Here is an 18,541-nt window from a genome sequence, read left to right on the forward strand (position 1 = left end):
CTAACTTAATGATTTAAAACCTGAAAACACGAAAAACACCGTAAAACTGGACATACGCCGTCGTAGTAACACCGCGGGCTGTTTTGGGTTTGATAATTAAAAACTATGATAAACTTTGATTTAAAAGTTGTTCTTCTGGGAAAATGATTTTTCTTATGAACATGAAACTATATCCAAAAATCATGGTTAAACTCAAAGTGAAAGTATGTTTTTCAAAATGGTCATCAAGACGTCGTTCTTTCGACTGAAATGACTACCTCTTACAAAAACGACTTGTAACTTATAATTTCGACTATAAACCTATACTTTTTCTGTTTAGATTCATAAAATAGAGTTCAATATGAAACCATAGCAATTTTATTCACTCAAAACGGATTTAAAATGAAGAAGTTATGGGTAAAACAAGATTGGATATTTTTTATTTTTGTAGCTACGGGAAATATTAACAATTCTATACAAATCATATCCTAGCTAACTTATATTGTATTATACATGTATTCTAATATATTATGTAATCTTGGGATACCATAGACACGTATGCAAATGTTTTGACATATCATATCGACCCATGTGTATATATTATTTGGAACAACCATAGACACTCTATATGCAGTAATGTGGGAGTTAGCTATACAGGGTTGAGGTTGATTCCAAAAATATATATACTTTGAGTTGTGATCTAGCCTGAGACGTGTATACACTGGGTCGTGGATTGATTCAAGATAATATATATCAATTTTTTTCTGTACATCTAACGTTGGACAACTAGTTGTAGGTTACTAACGAGGACAGCTGACTTAATAAACTTAAAACATCAAAATGTATTAAAAGTGTTGTAAATATATTTTGAATATACTTTGATATATATGTACATATTTGTTATAGGTTCGTGAATCGACCAGTGGCCAAGTCCTACTTCCCGACGAAGTAAAAATCTGTGAAAGTGAGTTATAGTCCCATTTTTAAAATCTAATATTTTTGGGATGAGAATACATGCAGGTTTTATAAATGATTTACAAAATAGACACAAGTACGTGAAACTACATTCTATGGTTGAATTATCGAAATCGAATATGCCCCTTTTTATTAAGTCTGGTAATCTAAGAATTAGGGAACAGACACCCTAATTGACGTGAATCCTAAAGATAGATCTATTGGGCCTAACAAACCCCATCCAAAGTACCGGATGCTTTAGTACTTCGAAATTTATATCATATCCGAAGGGTGTCCCGGAATGATGGGGATATTCTTATATATGCATCTTGTTAATGTCGGTTACCAGGTGTTCACCATATGAATGATTTTTATCTCTATGTATGGGATGTATATTGAAATATTAAATCTTGTGGTCTATTGTTACGATTTGATATATATAGGTTAAACCTATAACTCACCAACATTTTTGTTGACGTTTAAAGCTGTTTATTCTCAGGTGAATATTAAGAGCTTCCGCTGTTGCATACTAAAATAAGGACAAGATTTGGAGTCCATGCTTGTATGATATTGTGTAAAAACTGCATTCAAGAAACTTATTTCGTTGTAACATATTTGTATTGTAAACCATTATGTAATAGTCGTGTGTAAACAGGATATTTTAGATTATCATTATTTGATAATCTACGTAAAGATTTTTAAACTTTATTGATGAAATAAAGGTTATGGTTTGTTTTAAAATGAATGCAGTCTTTGAAAAACGTCTCATATAGAGGTCAAAACCTCGCAACGAAATCAATTAATATGGAACGTTTTTAATCAATAAGAACGGGACATTTCAAATACGAGCGTTTAATTGTTGTAAATGAGTTAAATGACGTAAATATTACATTTATATAGAATAGATGTAAAGTTAGTAAAATTTGGATTGAAAGAAAAAATAAAATGGTAACAATAATATTACCGACTGAAAACCGTCAAACGCATCAACCAATAACATTCAGCCACGTGGCCTCGATGAACTATTTTTTCCCGTCATCCAACTAATTGACGCCTCGCCGATGTCACCTCGCGTTAGGGATGTTAGTTGACATCAAGATTCACCATGTCACCATTAGTTTGAGCTTCTAAGTTCTAGCACTTGTTAAAATCAGTCTTAGTGATGATAAAGAAATGATGATGTGGTAGTATGTTAATTTGAAGAAGGGTGTCATGGCTGAAAATGATTTTGTAGTTTAATAGTTTATATGTCTATACTCAATACGGAGTAATAATGTTGTGACAATCCGAAAATTTCTGACTAAATTTAAACTTTATCTTTATATTATTCTGACACGATAAGCAAAAGTTGTTAAGTTGAATCTCAAGAAGTGTAAACTGTATTCATACGTTCATTTAACCTTGACCAAACCCTGACGATTCACGAACCATTATAATTGGATTGGAAAATATACGTATATATATATATATATATATATATATATATATATATATATATATATTTACAAAAATATAATATTAACTTAGTCGTAAAACGTTTTGGATTTAAAATAGTATTATTATAATATATATTGGTAAATTACGAGACGTCGATTTATAGAAGCAAATGATCAAAACACTCAAATGAATAAGTTACACTTTGAGTGGGATAATTTTTCATTGATTTGAGTCTTGTTATTGATAAAGGTACATTACACGAAACGTAAAGTACCAGTTTTCGAAGCGTACGAAAATGCGTTTCAAAAAACTGGAACCGGTACTTAAGTCGAGGGTCAACGTACAACACATCAGTGTAAAAATTACAAATCAACTATGCACGAGAATATAATATAATATTTAATTAATTCTAAAGATTAAATATATTATATTTTAAATAATATATATTAATATATGTACATGAAAATGGTGTCGGCAAGAATTTTGAGTGTGTATGAGCTGTATATTAAGGCCATGCGATCGCATGGCCATGAAGACCAAACCCCATGCGATCGCATGGGTATGGTTGGCGGGTGAAGTGCTATAAATCGAGCGAATTCGTTTTTGTTCAATCACAATGCAATTCATTCTCAATCTCTCTATCTAATATATGTACTCCGTATATATTATTTATTTTATTTAAATTATTAATATTATATTATTATTATTATTATTAAGATTAATATTATTGTTAATCTTATTATTATTATCAGTAGTATTAATATTATTATTATTAGTATTATACATAAAATATTACGACGGAGTGCTGTTCAAGTGATTTCAAAATGGTTTTTCGAGTAAGTCAAAGCTAAGGAAATCATGAGTTATAGCTATGGGAGTTATGGGTATGGTTCGAGAGTATTGCTCGTGAGTCAAACTAGTGTTTATCATCTCCGTTGCGTCTACGTACTTTCCTACAATATTGAATCACAATATTGATACGTGAGCATTCACATCTTATCTTTTATATATTAATAGTGTATCCATGTCTAGTGCTCGAGTATATATGTTTATGCATGCTTGTATGCTTTAATTTTGTTGTTAGATAGTTTATGATGAATCACGAATTTGATACATATGCTACTGATATAAAGTATATGATATGCATGTTTTTGGAAAGCTGGCGAAAAATTATTAACTTTTCATTTAGAAATCGCGTGATTTCGATGAACGGATTAAAAGATATGGTCAACTGAATTATGGTTAACGTTAATTGAAATTGTGTTTGAAACTGTAAATTAATATTTAAACAACTTGTCTATGAGGTTGATGATGTCGTACGAGGTGTATATAAAATAGTTTATATTTTACTAGGAAAAACTATTAAATACGATACAATTTTACACAAGATATTTATTTATTTATAGAATGGATATACTTAAACCTTGCTACAACACTTATAGGCAGTGTACCTAATCGTACAGTAGTGTAGTTTTTAGTAAGTCCGGTTCGTTCCACAGGGAAATCTTTAAACAAAGCTCAACGCTATATTAGTTTACTTTTATAAAAATACAAATATATATATATATAAGTAATATTATTATTATAAAGGGGGGTTTTTTTACCGTTTAATGACCGGTTTGTCGATTTTAAGACTTTAGTCGCAGTTAAAACCTAATGTGAAATATAAAATAAATACAAGACTTAAATTAAAGCGTAAAGTAAATAACGATAATGAAATTGCGAATAATAAAAGTGCGATAAAAAGTGCGATTAAATAACAATAAATAAAAGTGCGATAATTAGAAGTGCAATTAAATATAAAATAAAGGAAATTAAATATGAAATAAAAGAATTATGCTTATTTAAACTTCCGTAATCATGATGTTCGACGTGTTGATTTTAGTTTTATGCCCATGGGTTAATTGTCCTTTGTCCTGGATTATTTAATATGTCCGTCTGGTTTTTGTCCATAACAGTCCATCAGTCATAAATATAAATTGTGAGTGTCCTCATCAAATTATTCTTATACCCGAAGTTAAATATTCCAACTAATTGGGGATTCGAATTGTAACAAGGTTTTAATACTTTGTTTAATGAATACACCAGGTTATCGACTGAGTGTAAACCAAGGTTTTACTACTTTGTTAACAATTACACCAATTACCCTTGAATGTAATTTCACCCCTGTTTTAATTATTCTAGTGGCTATTAATCCATTCCCGTGTCCGGTTAAATGAACGATTATTCGTACATATAAATACCCCGCCCATCGTGTCCGATCGAGTGTATATGGTAATTTATAGGGACGCCCAATTGTAAATCTTTATATTAACATTAACAAACTTTCATTTAGTTAAACAAATATAAAGCCCATTAATAGCCCATAGTCTAATTTCCACAAGTGTCGTTCTTTTGTCCAAACCCCAATTATGGTACAAAGCCCAATTACCCAATTTTAGTAATTAGCCCAACATCATGATTACTTCGTTTTAAATAAGCATAATAATAACTTAGCTACGAGACATTAATATAAAAAGGTTGAACATAACTTACAATGATTTAAAAATAGCGTAGCGTTACACGGACAGAATTTCGACTTACACCCTTACAACATTCGCTAACATACCCTTATTATTAGAATTATAATTAAAATTAAAATTAAAATATAAATTATATATATATATATATCGTATAGATAGAGAGATAGAGAAATAGAATATGAAATTTGATCAGAATTCGGTTTGCTTTATAGCCAGAGTTGAAATTTGGGGCTCCGCGACTCGCGGCAAAATCCCCTTCAAACTCCGCGAGTCGCAGAGGATGTATTTACAGCTCAGTCCTTGGAGTTTTCTCTGCCGACGGTTTTTTTATATATAAATATAATATATATATAATTAATATAATTAATTATATATTATATTATATTTATATACATAGTTAACTTGTAATTTTTAGTCCGTTGCGTCGAGCGTTAAGAGTTGACTCTGTCCCCGATTCCGGATTTTCGAACGTCCTTGCGTACAATTTTATATTTTGTATTTTGCGTTTTGAATCTTGTACTCTTGTAATTTCGAGACGTTTCTTATCAATAATTGGAACCTTTTTGATTGTCTTTTGTACTTTTGAGCTTTTTGGTCGTTTGCGTCTTCAATTCGTCGAATCTGTCTTTTGTCTTCACCTTTTATTTTTTAAACGAATATCACTTGTAAATAGAACAATTGCAACTAAAAGCTTGTCTTTCTTGAGGAATAATGCTATGAAATATATGTTCATTTTTAGCATTATCAAATATTCCCACACTTGAGCGTTGCTTGTCCTCAAGCAATATCGTCTTGAAATACTAGAATCACTTCTTTATTCTTCACACTTTGTACATCAGTGATTTCTATACGGCGGTATAAACAATGGTAGTAACGATATGGTTTACAGTCCCACATGACTATAAAAATTTAGATCCATTAAGGAAATTGAATCTTTATGAAAACATTTGATTTTTTTTGAAAATTAAATCTAGTTTTTACCCTAGATAAGTTTTCCGGAATAACCCTTTACCGGTGTTTGCAAAATATTTTTGTGGGTTTGGTGGGTTTCAGATTTGAAAATTTTAGCTCAAAACTTGCGGTTTTGTGTCACCCACTTGCTAACCTTGTATTTGAAAAGCAACACGTCCAGTTTACTTGTCCCGTATATTACCTTTCGGTAAACTACCGTCCGGTTGTAAAGGAAAGCGTTGAACAAGCAACTGTTAAGGCAATGTCCCCTGACATGCTTTTAATTATGGTCTATAACGTGTCGGACGCAATTACTATCCTTGGTAGGAGCAATAGTAAAGCTCACCCTTATAATTTTTCGGTCTGGCACAAGGTCCTGTCTTTGACCACTATGCAACCACCATTCTTACGGTTGACACCCGATTTAGTTCAGGTGACCTAATGAATTCCAGGTGAATTCCTAGGATTTTACGTTCAATGGTAATGAACGCATTGAAAATAGGGTTTTCAGAAAACAAATCGGTTTGTAATTTTGATCAAAATATTTTCTCGTTTAAGCTCGAGTTTAGATATCATCGAATTCCATGAGTTTGTAATTCTCAATCTTTAAGGTCAATCTCTAGGATTGAGTAATATCAGTCTTAAAAGCTGATTTTTAATCTTTAAGGAGATTATCCTTTCTGGAGATCTGATTCATTAGTCTTATCAAGCTAATTTGCACGGTGCCCCCCCATTGTACGAGATAAATCCTTCTCATGGTTAGGATTAATCTGACCACTTGGCGACCCTGTTTAATGCTGAGGTCCGTGGATTTCCTGCTGATTTTAGTGATGACTTTTCTAGATTTTTCGTCAACCTACAGCTGGTCTGGATGACAACTTCATGACCTAAATCAAGAAGCGCGTTTCTTTTTCGGAAGACTTTACTTCCTTTTAATGATGGAATTGATTCATCGTGTAGATCCATCTTTTCTTTTCTTTCATTGGGTAAAACAGTTTAGTTTAGTCCAAAGCAAAAGTATTTTCAGTTATTTGTTACAGATATATGTGACATATGTTTAAGATAACTTGGTAAATTTTCCCACACTTGGCTTTTTTTTTTTTTTTTATCGTCCTCTATTCCATTTTAAATGAATTTTAACATCTTAGTTTGTTTCTTAATTTATGTCCTTTCCGAGGTAACAATAATTTCGGTGTTAAAACCTAGTTTTATCGTTCATAAATATGTATAAACATGATTTGAATTCATTTAATTGAAAATTTTGAAAAATTTTACTAGAATTGGGTAGTCAGTATATAAGACTAGGGCTGTTCTTTTTTATCAGAGAGCACTAGATTCTAATACAACTACTGCTTTACTAGTATTTTTAATGGTAACCAAGTGTTTAATATAAACATTTTAAAATCCGAAAGAATTTAACCCCTTCCCACACTTAAGATCTTGCAATGCCCTCATTTGCAAGAAATCAGTAACAATTTAAATTATTGAGGGTGATTTGTGTGAAAATGATTAAATTTTTACCAAAGTTTCCAAATATATTGGCGTTTGTTTGCTGAATGATAAATGGTGCACATCATTTGTTCATTCCGTCTTGTTGTTATTTCACATATATTTTGCATCTTGTCGTCAAAATTAGTTGCTTTTGCTGAACTTAATGCCAGTCTTTGAAAATGCGTTGTTTTACCCTGTTGTGTACATAAGATAAACTGCAAACATATATACATATTTTTGAAGTTTGGTTTATTACCCCACATTCAAAAATTATTAAAATCTAAGAATAAAAGTTAGATAATTATAAAAATGATTACAATATTAACAAAAATATTAAATGTATCAATAATTACAAATTACAAAATAAAAAAAATAATAATAAACTAAGGATGATATTGGTACCAATAGGGGTTCCAGGCATAACCATAAGTGCTATAGAATGCTTCGGCAGGGTCATACGTAGGATATGGTGGCTGCATCTCTATCGACCAAGGAGGGAAGACGGGTTTCGGTGTAGGAATATAGTTTCTACCTATATGTTTGCAATGAGCTATGATCTGGTTCTGATGAACTTGCCAATCTTCAAATGCTCTCTGTCTAGCATTTTCGTATTCCTGAGAAGCTATAAACCTATGCATTTCTTGCATCTCATTCCCCCCTCCTACATTACCTTGTTGCTGGTTTCTCTCCACCTGTGGATGTCTACCATGGTATCGTACTGCGGCGTTATTTCGCCTTTTCAAAACTTTCGCACCATGGTATACATTTAAACCTATAGTATCGCGGGGTTCCGGCTCTTCTAGTAATAATCCCCCCCGACTTATATCCACACCGAGATATTCACCAATCAAAGTAATAAAAATACCACCTCCTATTATGCTATGTGGTCGCATCCCCCGAACCATAGCTGATAAATAATAACCCACACAATATGGTATACTTACAGCGCTCTGTGGGTCTCGAATACACATATGGTAAAACAAATCCTGTTCATTTACTTTTTCTTTGTTCTTACCCCTTTGTGTAATCGAATTAGCTAAAAACCTATGTATCACTCTTAATTCGGCTCTATCTATATCCAAATAAGAGTAATTTCCCCCTTTGAAACGGTGATGGCTTGTCATTTAACTCCACACACCGTGTGTATCAAAATTCTCATCTATCTTTCTACCGTTTAGTATCAATCCTCTACAATCGGCAGACGCTAACTCCTCAGGCGTATATATACGTAAAGCCTGAGCCATGTCCAGTAAAGACATGTGGCGCATCGAACCGCCTAACAAAAATCTAATAAAAGAACGATCGGTTAAACTAGCTACCCGATCATTCAACTCTATACTACATAACAACTCTTCACACCATACTTTATATACAGGTCTGCGTATGGTGAATAAACATATCCAGTCATTAAAAGAAGAATTACCATACCTCTGTACCAGTAATTCCCTAATTGGCCCGGCCAATTCTACAGCTTCTAAGGGTCCCCATTCTATGACCCTCGGTACCTCAACAACCTTGGAATGAAGAGTATGCAAACCCCGTTGATATTTTGGATAATCTATCCAAAGTCTGTCAAATCTCAGGTTCGGGTGCAACTCTTCCAAATGCATATCGGAAAATGTCATGACTGGATGAGGTACATCCTGCTTGTAGTAGTTATCTACCTCCTGTTGTTCCAAATTCTCAGCAGGAGCATTGCGGGCTTGGGATGAAGATTCACCCCTTTCATTCTGCAAAACACATCAAACACAAATTTTGTGCATCCAAATATGCATTAGTGTCAGCAAAATCATCAATCAAAATAATTACAATGACATTATCAATTTATATCAAACTTAAGCTTATTTTCACATTTTTATCAAATCTACACTTTTTCAAATAAGCATATACGAAAATGTTCGCCAAGTTCATAAGCATTCAACTCAAATAACATGTCAAAATAATCATTACTAGCAATTAAACAAGTCTCAAATGGCATTATCTTTCAAAAATCAAGTTCATGAATTTTAGACTTGAAAAAGTCCACTTTAATTCTCAAAATCATGTTTAGGCTCAAAGTTTGGATCATTTAACTACCTAGACATGTTACACTACTCAATTTAGCAACAATTCATGACAAAAATCGGCCATAACCTGTTTATATCAAAAAGCCCCAAATTTGCTCAAGAACACAAACCCTAGATTACTCAAAATTTGAAGTTTAAGGCTTCTAATCATGTTAAACAGCATCAATCTAGGTTATACAAGCATAATACATAAACAATTTAAGTCTAATTACACTAAAAAGCATCAAAATCAAATTGGGGAAAAAATAGCTCAAGAACACCAAATTTCGGATTAAATGGTGTTTAGGTGTAGAAATTTACCGTTTTTCTTGAGTAATTCTTAGATAGCATCCTTCTCAACATGATTTTAGCAAAAAATTTGGTGATTAACGGTTAAAAATTGGGATTTTTGGGGTGTTTTTGGCATACTCTAATTCAATAAGATTAAAAATAATGATAATAAAAGTTCTCGTCCCTCCCTCGGGTAAAGCAATTTCGGTTCAAAGACCTAGTCTTCAACTTACGACGAATTTTAAAAATCATATTCTTAACTTAATGAGATAAAGTAAATTTTTGTTTTTAAATTCACACAACTTAAATATAAAATTCAAAATTAATATTAAAAATTCACACCAAACTTAAAATTTGAAATGCATAAAATTAAAAATTAATTATTTTAAAAATTAAAAATTCACACCAGACTTAATTTAAAAATTCAAATATTTACAATTTTAAAAAATATTGTTTTTACAAAGTTTACACTATTAATTTAAGATTTAAATATTAATTTTAAAAATATGGTAAAAATAAAATTAAAAATCTTTTTGTCTTTTTATCCCACTTTAATCAATCAAATATTATCAAAAATATGCGCCCCTCTTTTCGGTAAAGTAATTTCGGTTCCAAGACCTAATTTAACTCATGACGAATTTTTGAAATATTTTGGGTTGATTGTTTAAAGATATTTATACCTTAAGAATAAACGTTAAATTTCGCAGTGATGTAACAAATTTTTGAATGATATCAATAATTTCGGTCGCCAAACCTAATTTTATTTAATACCAATTTAATACTTTTTAGCAAACAAATTAGCGTTTATTATCAAAAGGTTAAAAATAAAAATAAAAACTAAAAACTGTACAGACATACCTGTGAAATAGATTTCTTAGTTATATGATCTATTCCATTCATAAGATAGTCGGTTTAATTGATTTTCCATGGCTACATAGGCGTAATCTCGAGCATTCAGTGTCTTTTCTTCTAAACATATGAACGGTCCGTCTCTGCTTAAAGTAACAAATTCGGTATTTGAATAGATTTGATTATTTGAACATTTACCTCCATGTGACCATTTTCCGCATTTGTGACATCGTTCTAGGTGTCGTGCTCTTCTTTTCGCTGCGGATTTTGATTTTCCTTTACCAAATTGTAACTTATTATCTTCGCATCTGGATTCTTTTCTAACTCCGTCCATTCTTTCTCTGATTACTGATACTAATTCGCTCGGTAGTATGTCATTATTACGTTTAGTGATCAAAGCGTGTAGCATTAGACCATGGTTTAGTTCACAGGCAGTCTTCATTTTGTAAAAACCTAAAAAAAATAAAAATTCAGAATGGGGGGAGAAGACTAGTTCTTTAGGGTCTGCTAGGGAAAGACCATTCGGGTTCCATTTTCGAGAACTACACGAAAACAGACAATCTAACTCTAACAGAAATACATATTATCCTTTAAAGACTTGATTCTCCCCACACTTAGTTAGCTGTGGTGTCGAAATTGTGATTAACTTCGTTGTCGACTTCCATCGGACCATGTATGTAATGTTTAACTCTGTGACCATTAACTTTAAATTCAATCCCATTTGAATTTATTAATTCTATCGTTCCGTATGGGAAAACTCTTTTGACTATGAATGGTCCAGACCATCTTGATTTCAATTTTCCAGGAAATAGCTTGAATCGTGAATTGAAAAGAAGAACTCTGTCTCCTTCTTTAAATTCTTTTGAACTTCTGATTCTTTTATCATGCCATTTCTTCGTTCTTTCTTTATAGATTAACGAATTTTCGTATGCTTCATGTCTTAATTCTTCTAATTCATTTAGTTGACTTAATCGTAGACGTCCGGCTTCATGTAAATCAAGATTACATGTTTTCAAAGCCCAAAATGCTTTGTGTTCAATTTCTACTGGAAGATGACATGCTTTTCCATAAACAAGTCTAAAAGGTGTGGTTCCAATTGGAGTTTTGTAGGCTGTTCTAAAAGCCCAGAGTGCATCCTCCAATTTAATGGACCATTCCTTCGGATTTGATCCTACGGTTTTCTCTAGAATACGTTTTAAAACTCGGTTGGTATTTTCAACTTGTCCACTTGTTTGTAGATGATATGCGGTGGAGATTTTATGAGTTACTCCATATCTTTTAAGAACTTTCTCAAGTTGATTATTACAGAAATGAGTACCCCGATCACTTATTAAAGCTTTCGGTGTTCCAAACCTTGCAAAAAGACGTTTTAAAAAGTTGACTACAACTCGTGCATCGTTAGTTGGGAGAGCTTGTGCTTCTGCCCATTTAGATACATAATCAATGGCTACGAGTATATATAGATTATTATGAGATTTTGGAAATGGACCCATAAAGTCAATACCCCAAATGTCAAATACTTCACATACTTGGATGACATTTTGTGGCATTTCATCACGTTGACTTATTTTTCCGGCCCTTTGACAAGCATCACAGGATTTGCAAAGAAGGTGTGCGTCTTTGTAAATTGTAGGCCAATAGAATCCAGCTTCATAAACTTTTCTTGCTGTTAGTTGAGGCCCATAATGCCCTCCTGTTGGTCCTGTGTGACAATGGTTTAAAATTTTACTAGCTTCATCTCCAAATACACATCGGCGTATTATTCCATCGGGACAACTTTTAAACAGATGTGGATCTTCCTAGAAATAGTGTTTTATATCACTGAAGAATTTCTTTCGTCTTTGGTACGATAATCCTTTTTCAAGGAATCCACAAACTAAGTAGTTTGCATAGTCTGCAAACCATGGGATTTCTTTATAATCTATCTTCAATAGATATTCATCAGGAAAGTTGTCTTGTATGGCTGATTCATTTAGAACTTCTAATTCGGGATTTTCAAGACGAGAAAGATGATCAGCGGCGAGATTTTCTGCTCCTCTTTTATCTCGGATTTCAATATCAAACTCTTGTAAGAGTAAGATCCAACGGATTAATCTTGGTTTAGCATCTTGTTTTGAAAATAGGTATCTAAGAGCAGAATGGTCGGTATAGACCACCGTTTTTGCTAGAACGAGATATGATCGAAATTTGTCAAAAGCAAAGACAATAGCAAGGAGTTCTTTTTCAGTAGTTGTATAGTTCGTTTGTGCTCCTTGTAATGTCTTACTAGCATAATATATAGGTTGAAATCGTTTTTCAATCCTTTGTCCTAAAACGGCTCCCATTGCAAAATCACTTGCATCGCACATTAGTTCAAATGGTAGATTCCAATTTGGTGTTATCATGATCGGTGCATTAGTGAGTTTTTCTTTAAGAATATTAAAAGATTTGATACACTCATCTGAAAAGATGAATGGCGCATCCTTTTCTAGGAGTTTATTCATAGGAGTGGCAATTTTAGAAAAATCTTTTATGAAACGTCGGTAAAAACCGGCATGCCCTAGAAAACTCCTAACTCCTCTAACATTGGTGGGATGTGGAAGTTTAGCAATTACATCTACTTTAGCTCTATCCACTTCAATTCCTTCTTTTGAAATTTTATGTCCAAGAACGATGCCTTCTTTAACCATGAAATGGCATTTCTCCCAATTAAGTACTAGATTTGATTTTTCGCATCTAATTAGCATTCGTTCCAGATTAACTAGACATGATTTAAATGTATCACCGAAGACTGAAAAGTCATCCATGAAAACTTCCATGCATTCTTCTATCATGTCGTGAAAAATCGCCATCATACACCTTTGAAAGGTTGCAGGGGCGTTGCAAAGTCCAAATGGCATGCGTTTGTAAGCAAAAGTACCATAAGGGCACGTGAATGTGGTTTTCTCTTGGTCCTCGGGTGCTATTGGAATTTGAAAATATCCGGAAAATCCATCTAGAAAACAATAGTAACTATTTCCGGCTAATCTTTCCAACATTTGATCTATGAAAGGTAAGGGAAAGTGATCTTTTCTGGTGGCGTCATTTAATTTTCTATAATCAATACATACACGCCATCCTGTTACAGTCCTAGTAGGAATAAGCTCATTTTTCTCATTTATAATGACAGTCATGCCACCCTTCTTAGGCACGCATTGAACTGGGCTTACCCATGGACTATCAGAGATTGGATATATCAAACCTGCATCTAGCAGTTTAATAATCTCTTTCTTAACTACATCTTGCATATTAGGATTTAGTCTTCGTTGGCGTTGCACATACGTTTTATGACCTTCTTCCATAAGGATTTTATGTGTGCAATACGAAGGACTTATTCCTTTAATATCATGAATCTTCCATGCAATGGCTGGTTTATGAGCTTTCAACACAGAAATGAGCTGTGATTTCTCATTTTCAGTAAGAGAAGACGATATTATTACAGGTAATTCAGATTCACCATGTAAATAAGCGTATTCCAAATGGTTTGGAAGTGGCTTTAACTCTAATTTCGGAGGTTCTTCTATCGATGATTTATATCGATATCTGTCTTCTTCTTTTAGCATTTGAATTTCTTCTGTTGTTGGTTCATATCCATTAGCTATAAGTGTAGCTAACATTTCAGCTTCATCAATTGGTTCATTACCTTCTCCTAAAGAACATTCTCCTGTTCCTTGTAATTCTGGAAATTCTTCTAATAATTCTGCATGTGCATCTATAGTTTGAATATAATAACATGTATCATCTGCAGATTGTGGCTGTTGCATTGCTCTATCAACTGAAAAGGTAACACTCTCATCCTCTATACTTAGGGTCAGTTTCTTACCGAACACGTCTATCATTGCTTTAGCCGTGTTTAAGAATGGTCTTCCTAATATTAGAGGAACTTGAGAATCTTCTTCCATGTCTAAAACAACAAAATCTACTGGAAATACTAAATTACCAACTTTAACTAGCATGTTCTCCATTATCCCTCTAGGATATTTTATTGATCTATCGGCTAGTTGTATGCTTATTCTAGTTGGTTTCAATTCTCCAAGGTCTAGTTTAGTGTATAGTGAATACGGCATTAGATTTATACTAGCACCTAAGTCTGCCAATGCTTCTATTGAACTAAGACTATCCAGAAAACATGGAATTGTGAAACTTCCTGGATCAGATAGTTTTTCTGGTATCTTATTCAACAGCACTGCTGAACAATTAGCATTCATAGTAACAGTCGAGAGTTCTTCCATTTTCTTTCTATTTGAGATTAGATCTTTCAAGAATTTAGCATATCTTGGCATTCCTGAAATCACATCAATGAAAGGAAGATTTACATTTATCTGTTTAAACATATCCAAAAATTTGGATTGCTCGGCTTCAAGTTTTTCTTTCTTCATTTTACTCGGGTAAGGAAGTGGTGGTTGGTATGGTTTAACATAAGGTTTATCCTTAACTGTGTTATTTTCATTAACCTTTTCAACTACCGGTTCTTTTTCCTTATCTTGATTGGGTTGTGGTTCTTGTGGAGTAGGAATAGTTTCATCAGAAGTTACAGGTATTTCAGGTGGTTTAAGTGTTGTACCACTTCTTGTGGTAATAGCTTTAGCTGTTTCATTTCGGGGGTTAGCATTTGTATCACTAGGTAGACTTCCCGGTTTTCTTTCACCTATTAACCTTGCTAGGTTACTTACTTCTTGTTCCAGATTTTGAATAGAAGCTTGTTGATTTCTAAATGCTTGAGCATTTTGTTCATTGGTTTGTTTTTGAGATGTGAAAAACTGCGTTTGAGTTTCAACTAGCTTCGTCATCATATCTTCTAAATTCGGCTTTTTATCATCGGTTTGTTGTGGTGGTTTGTTTTGAAAATTCGGTCTTTGCTGATTATAAGTATTATTGGATACTTGTTGATTGCTAGGACCTTGTTGGTTGTTGTATGGAATATTTCGGTTATAATTCTGGTTTTGATTGTAAATCGGTCTTGGCGGTTGATAATTATTCTGATAATTATTTTCAGGCCTTTGGTTTATGTATGAAATATTCTCTCTTTGTTCCATTGTTAATTCAATACTGAGACAATCTTTTGTCAAATGTGGTCCTCCACACTGCTCACAACTAATTCGTATAGCATGAATATCTTTAGTCATCTTTTCCATTCGTCTCTCGAAAGCATCTATCTTTGCCGAAATGGAATCTAAATCATGGCTAGAATCGGCTCTAGCTGCTTTAGATGATCTAATGATATCTTTTTCTTGATGCCACTCGTGTGAGTGGGAAGCAGTATTATCAATAATTTTGTAAGCACCAGTTTTGGTTTTCTTCATAATAGAACCACCAGCTGCTATATCTATGTCTTTCCTTGTAGTGATGTCGCATCCTTGGTAGAATATTTGTACTATTTGACAGGTGTCTAAACCATGTTGCGGACATCCTCTTAATAACTTTCCATATCTTGTCCACGCCTCATATAGAGTTTCATTTGGTTTCTGTGTGAACGTAACAATTTCTGCTTGAAGTCTTACGGCTTTAGATGCAGGAAAGAATTGTTTAAGAAATTTGTCAATTAAAACGTCCCATGTATCAATCGCCCCTTCAGGTAACGATTCCAACCAATCTTTGGCTTCTCCCTTTAAAGTCCAGGGAAATAACATGAGATATATCTGTTCATCCTCCACTTCTCGGATTTTAAATAGTGTGCAGATCCTATTAAAGGTACGTAGATGTTCATTTGGATCTTCCTTCGGCGCACCACTAAATTGGCATTGATTAGTCACCATGTGTAGAATTTGTCCTTTGATTTCATAATCTGGCGCATTAATGTCTGGATGAGTAATTGCGTGACCTTGGCCAATGCGTTTAGCTCTCATTCGGTCTTCCATACTTAGAGGTTCCAGATTCTCCATAATTGAATTTGTTGAATCGGTATCACTAGATGATTCTGATTTAATGGTTCGTTCCTCAACAATCTCTGTTTGAATGATTGGTGGTTCCGGAGGAAAGTTTAATGGTTCAGGATCTATGAACCGTTCCTGAATATTCTCCGGATTCTCAATTGTGAGGTCGGGTTCAAAAAATGGATTATCGGAAATTTTAACTGAAGTACTTGGTCGACTGGATGACGATTCTAAAGAAAAATCAACGGCGGTTATATTTGTTAAACGATGTCTTGATCTAGTTACAGGTGGTGAACGTACAAAAGGTGATGAACGTCTTGCTCGGTGCATTCACTGAATATCCTATTAGTTTTAAAAAGGAAAGAAAAATTATAATAAGTTATCCAATCAATAGACTTTTCTGATTTTGCCCACGTTTCGAATAGCCAAAAGATGCAGCAGAGGGGCAGGATTCGTTTGGTCTCAATATAATTGAGGACTGTTTGGCTCCAATAACCCGGTCCACGTACAAATCCAACTATTACTACGAACCAGAAAATTTTGATGTCTATTAATTTAACCACTTAAAATAAATTTTCGTAATTTTAAGAAATTTAGATAAGAAGTAGAAAAAAAAAATTCTAAGTCCTAAAAACTAGAATAGCGAGAAATAAGAAAGAAAAAGAGTTCGTCGAAAAAGGTCGAAAAAGAAAAAAATGGTTGAAAAATAAAAGGTGACGGAAAAATAAAAGAAACTTATCAAAACTTAAAAATACTTTACTAACCTAACCTTATTACTACAACTAACTTAAAATTATAATCGCAAATTGAAATTACTAATTGGAATGATAATTGATACATAGTAAAAGGTGTCTAAAAATATTAAAGCTTACAGGAAAAACTAAATCCCAAATGGAAATAACTTAAAAAGAAACTAAAACTTAAAAAGGCGTCACAAAATTCTAAAGCACCTAAATCTTAGTCTAAAGAAAAAGCACTTAAGGAATTCTACGGCAAAGCCTAAAAATCTAGGAGTAAAAATAACTATAGCAAAAACTAAGTTTAAAATTAAATATGAGCTAAAAATACAAATATTACGCTACAACGATTAAAAAGGGACAAAATATAAAAATATACAAAAAGTTGTAAAAAGTACAATTTTTATAAAAATATTATTTTTAATTTATTATTTTAATAAAACTACTAATTTTACAATTTAATAAAACTAATTTAACTAAAATATATAAATAAAAAGTAAAAATAAAAATAAAACTAATAATAATAATAATAATAATTAAGTTTAAATAATAATAATAATTAAAAATAACCCGTAATTAATGCAGATTTAGGGTTCTTTGTCGCCTGTCAGAAAGGCTCCGCGAGTCGCGGCATTTAATACTTCAAACCCCGCGAGTCGCGGGGTTCAGAAATTCAGTTGACAGGTTTGAATTTTTACTCGTTTTTCTTTATTTATTTTTTTATTTTATTTTCTGTTTTTAATTTTTATATAAATAAAAGATATTAAAATTAAACTTATATTTTTATAAACTAAAATAAAAATAAAGAAACTTATAAAACTTAAATATTTAACAAAATCTTAAAAATACATATATTTTTGTTTTTCTTTTTATATTTTTGAATAATTAAAACGTATTTTTACAAAAGCGAATTTTAATAAAAGTAACTAAAAATCTTTTTTTTTTTTATATTAGCGTTGCGCTTCCGGCTTTTAAGATAATTCCCCGGCAGCGGCGCCAAAAATTCTTGATGTCGTACGAGGTGTATATAAAATAGTTTATATTTTACTAGGAAAAACTATTAAATACGATACAATTTTACACAAGATATTTATTTATTTATAGAATGGATATACTTAAACCTTGCTACAACACTTATAGGCAGTGTACCTAATCGTACAGTAGTGTAGTTTTTAGTAAGTCCGGTTCGTTCCACAGGGAAATCTTTAAACAAAGCTCAACGCTATATTAGTTTACTTTTATAAAAATACAAATATATATATAAGTAATATTATTATTATAAAGGGGGGTTTTTTTACCGTTTAATGACCGGTTTGTCGATTTTAAGACTTTAGTCGCAGTTAAAACCTAATGTGAAATATAAAATAAATACAAGACTTAAATTAAAGCGTAAA

This window comes from Rutidosis leptorrhynchoides, chromosome 2 (assembly GCF_046630445.1).
Source record: "Rutidosis leptorrhynchoides isolate AG116_Rl617_1_P2 chromosome 2, CSIRO_AGI_Rlap_v1, whole genome shotgun sequence".
NCBI lineage: Eukaryota > Viridiplantae > Streptophyta > Magnoliopsida > Asterales > Asteraceae > Rutidosis > Rutidosis leptorrhynchoides.